The following is a 5,000-nucleotide window of genomic DNA, read 5'->3' on the forward strand; positions in this document are numbered from 1 at the left end:
GATTAACAAGGGTTAATAATGATCAGGATTGCTACATTTCCTCTGAGAGAGACAAGAGAGAGAGAGAGAGAGAGAGAGACAGAGAGAGACAGAGAGAGAGAGAGAGAGTTCATAATTGTGAGTAAGGGCTTCCGCACAACGACTCCGACAAAGTGCTGAGCATTGCTCAGCTAAAATTCGATTCCATTGTTTTCAATAGAACCACACACACTGGCGCCGATGTCCGCGGACATTCACCGATGTCGGATAGCAATTAAAGACAAGTTCTATTTTGTCGGCGCCGCCCATTGACTATCAATGCAATGTTCGTGTGAAATTGGGTTTGGGGGTCCGAATTCTGTCGGAAGCAAAAGTGCGCCACACTTTGTCGGAGCCGGTTGCGGCCGGCCTAAGTGTGTCTTACGAACTCCTGCAGGACAGGGAGCAGGAGCAGGAGATGGGACACGCTGCGCTTTAGCTCCAGGTGGAGAGTAGAGAGAAAGATAGAGAGAGAGAAGGAGAGAGAGGGAGAGAAAGAGAGAAAAGTGTAAGTGTTATAGCCTGTATGGCCTGTAAGGCTGTGCTGAGGTTCCACAAGGGGAGTAGCTGGGACACGCTACGATTTAACTTCTGCGGGAGAGGAGAGAGGAGAAGAAAGAAAGACTTATTAGTGTGTGTGCGTGTTTGTGTGCGCGTGCGTGCGTGCGTGCGTGCGTGCGTGCGCGCGTGTGTGTGTTTGTGTGCATGCGTGCCTGTGTGTGTGCACCAGGAGGAGAAGCTGAGACACTCCACACTTCAGGAAGCAGGAAAGAAAGGGTTAATGATCAATTGGTGTGAGTGCACGAGCATGCATGCGTGTGTTTGTGTGTGTGTATTATTATTTGCTTTCTTTCCATATTATAAGCGTACAGTAATATATAAATGAAAAGAGAGCTGGAGGGAGGTGGGGAAAAGAGAACATACACGTGTGTGTGAGTGTGTGCGCGTCTGAGTGTGTCTGAATAAGAGTTACTGAGTGTATGTGCGTGTGTGTGTGTGCGCGCGCAAGCGTGTGTGTGTTTGTATGTGTATGTGTATGTGTCACAATGTGTGTGCCTATGCGACCGTGTGTGTACGAGCATGCATGAGTGTGTTTGTGGGTGTATAATAAACAAATGTGTGTGTGTATGTGTGTGTGTGTGTGTGTGTGTGTGTGTGTGTGTGTGTGTGTGTGTGTGTGTGTGTGTGTGTGTGTGTGTGTGTGTGTGTGTGTGTGTGTGTGTGTGTGTGTGTGTGTGTAGTGTAGTGTAGTGTAGTGTAGTGTAGTGTAGTTGGGATCTGAATGCCATGGGGAAGATGAATGCCACCCACCTGATGATAATTAAAACAGCTGCTGGCGAAGTTGGCACTCTTTAATAGAGCTGTGTGTGTGTGTGTGTGTGTGTGTGTGTGTGTGTGTGTGTGTGTGTGTGTGTGTGTGTGTGTGTGTGTGTGTGTGTGTGTGTGTGTGTGTGTGTGTGTGTGTGTGTGTGTGTGTGTGTGTGTCTGTGTGTCTGTGTGTCTGTGTGTCTGTGTGTGTGTTGATAGTGTGTGTGTTGGTGTGTGAGAGTGTGTGTGTGTGCATGTGTGTGTGTGTGTGTGTGTGTGTGTGTGTGTGGGTGTTAGAGCTTATTATATCTATTTGGCCGCCAGCCAAGCCCATCACATGCACACACGCACACACGCACGCACGCACGCACGCACGCACGCACGCACACACGCACACACACACACAGCTGTTCTCATATGGGTTGCTTTTGCTTTCTCAAATGCACAGGGGATATAGAATATGTATTAGACGCAGGCTATGCTGTGGATAGTGTTTTATTACACAACATATTGTCCTCGTGCTGGTTTTTATTAACCAATCAAAGAAGGGTCATACGGTAATGGCGTCTTGTAGGCCAGTAGTTCCCAACCTATGGGTCGGGACCCAAATTTTGGGTCGCCAAAGATCCAAAGGGGGTCGCGGAGCCCTCTTGATTTTATGGGATTTCATTTTAAATATAGCCCATGTTGAATACATGACAAAGCATTTAACTAATATATGCATAGAAGCAACAAAGTGTAAGTGCTACATTATTATTCTATATTTGACCAAAGATGAATTGAGAAATAAAATAACTAAAATGACTTTTCGCAGGAAACAGAGGGCATGTTGTGACTCCGTCTCGTGCTTGCGCTCGTGTGGTTGGGTCACCAAAGCTTACAATAGTAAAAATATGGGTCCCTGAAGAAAAAGGTTGGGAACCACTGTTGTAGGCGGCCCTACAAAGGCAAAGTGCAGTGACTACGCCAACATTGAAACAGAGAAAAATGTCTTCAAAGTATTGGTATTACAGTGGATATTGTACTTACTGCAAGTTTTGACATATGGCAATATCTCGATCAGGGCATGTGTACGAGGCTTTGCTAAAAGACAAAGGAGGTGTAATGAAGATAATGTCCTTTCTAAAAATGTTGACAAAATATGTACACATAGTTTTTTTTATTGTACGGAAGTATAGTAGCCTGATCTTGCCCCTATCACTGTGATATTTTGCAAGTAATGCAGAGAAATGTTTCAGATTGTTTTTCCCTCCCACAAAAATTGCTAAATGCTAACCTGACTCTCGCCAGCTGGTGTTTTTCGCCTTCATCTTCACGCCACCATCTGGGTATCCCCCCACAACCGATACGTTTTCGAATGATGCCCCTTATCAAAAATCCTTGCATGTGATTGGATAAAAAGCCTTTCCTCATCTTCACTAACGTGTCACTTCCGTCTCTCACATTGAACTCGACCCGTGATGCAACTGAGAATGCCAGGGGGAAGAAGACCCATAACGCCGCCCACCGGTGGAAAATCCGCAATCCCGATTGGCTCATTCGCGTGTGTGTGTGTGTGTGTGTATATGTGTGTGAGTGAGCGCACGTGTGTGCGAGCGTGTGTGTGTGTACATCTAAAGTTGCAGGTGACCTTGAATAACACACAAGACACACTGTTTGACTGCTCTCTAAAGATAGAAACACAAACACGCACGCACGCACGCACACACACACACACACACAAACACACACACACAGACACACACAGACACACCACACACACACACACACACACACACACACACACACACACACACACACACACACACACACACACACACACACACACACACACACACACACACACACACACACACACACACACACACACACACCTGTCTCTGAAGACAGGCCTTTCACGTTTAATGTCTTTTTAATTGGAGATAAAAATCTGAGAATCTTAAGAGAGCTCTTTCATGGCTGAAGATTCTCTCTCTCTCTCTCTCTCTCTCTCTCTCTCTCTCTCTCTCTCTCTCTCTCTCTCTCTCTCTCTCTCTCTCTCTCTCTCTCTCTCTCTCTCCTATGTCTTGTGCTCTTTCACTCTTTTTTCTTCTCTTTTACGTTTCTCTCTCTTTTGGCTTTTCTCTTCCTTTTCTTCTCTCTATACACCATTCTTTCACTATACACTTTAATTGTTCTTCTCTCACTTATTCTCTTTCTCCCTCTTGCTCTCCTCTCTTTCCTTTCTTCTCTTTAAATCTTTCTCTCCTTCTTTTTCTCTCGCCCCTTCCCCTCTCTTTCTCAGCACTCCTCTTTTCACCCTGCCATCCACTCTGTCACACAACAGTACTCACTCAGAAGATGGGTCAGATTCTAGCTGACATTCATGTTTCTTTTGCTCAATCCTTTCCATACCCTTCTCTCTCTCTCTCTCTCTCTCTCTCTCTCTCTCTCTCTCTCTCTCTCTCTCTCTCTCTGTGTGTGTCTCTCTCTCTCTCTCTCACACACACACACACACACACACACACACACACACACACACACACACACACACACACACACACACACACACTGCATTCCTCTCTCTGTCTCTCTCACTCCGTCTCTCTTTCGTCACATTTCCAAGTCCTCCCTCTTCTCCCTTCCTGTCTCTCTCACTCTCACTCCATCTCTTTGTCCTGCTCTTTTTGTCTGTCTCGTTATGTAGACACCGTGTCAGATTTGAATCCTATTTGAATGGATAATCCCATTGTTGCTTTCAATCTCTCTCTCTCTCTCTCTCTCTCTCTCTCTCTCTCTCTCTCTCTCTCTCTCTCTCTCTCTCTCTCTCTCTCTCTCTCTCTCTCTCTCTCTCTCTCTCTCTCTCTCTTTGCACAATTTACACTTTCCTGTTTCCCTCTCTTTCTCTTCCAATCCCCTCCTCCTCCCTCACCCCCACTCATCCCCCTCTCTCTTTTACTCTGTCCTTTCCAGTGAGTCCTGTTTTAGCATTCTGCCTTCTGACTTTGACCTTCATTTCCCTTTCTCTATGTTCCCTTCCCTCCCTCTCTCTCTCCCTCCATTCCTCTATGTTTGTTTGTTCTCTCTCTCTTGCTCTCCCTTCCTCCCTCTCGCCTTTCCTCTATACCCATTTTTCCATCAGATTCTGAAGCGAATATTCTAGCATTATATGATGTCTCCGCTTGGTTTTCCATCAACAGGGCGATTCAAGCGAAATAAAATGTCAAAATAAACCGTGTTAATGTGCATTATTCTGACTCGCCAGATGACTTTCCATTAACATTTTTGCTAAATTAATGCACTAACCCTAACCATAACCCTAGATTGTTGGAAAGAGGGACTACCCTGCACAAGACGCATCACCAGGGGTGAATTCCAATATGCAGACTTCCGCCCTTCACTTGTGCTTGTGGCCTCGCATGTTGCTGACATGCTGCATGGAGAAAATAATTAAGTTTCCCCGCTGTCAGTCTAGCCGCAACAATTTTTGGGGGACTGTTCTTCATTCACCAGCAATTGCAAATAAGGAAAATGAATGACATTAGAATTGTGCTGTTGCAAGATATTGAATGAATTTTCTGTCGTCGTTGATGACATCATAAGGTCACAGGCAGGCAAGTGAGCAAGCAAGGACGGAAGCCTGCATATTGGAATGCACTCCAGGTAAGCAAGCGTTGGCACTCTCGAGCCAGGTC

General features: G+C 45.8%; 1 protein-coding gene across 1 annotated transcript in view; it reads right to left on the bottom strand.

Annotated features, from left to right (window-relative positions):
* Positions 1 to 5,000, bottom strand: part of olfm2b (olfactomedin 2b) — a 123,472-nt gene that overhangs the window by 32,799 nt on the left and 85,673 nt on the right. The window lies entirely within an intron of this gene.

This window comes from Engraulis encrasicolus, chromosome 1, assembly GCF_034702125.1.
Source record: "Engraulis encrasicolus isolate BLACKSEA-1 chromosome 1, IST_EnEncr_1.0, whole genome shotgun sequence".
Taxonomy (NCBI): Eukaryota; Metazoa; Chordata; class Actinopteri; order Clupeiformes; family Engraulidae; genus Engraulis; species Engraulis encrasicolus.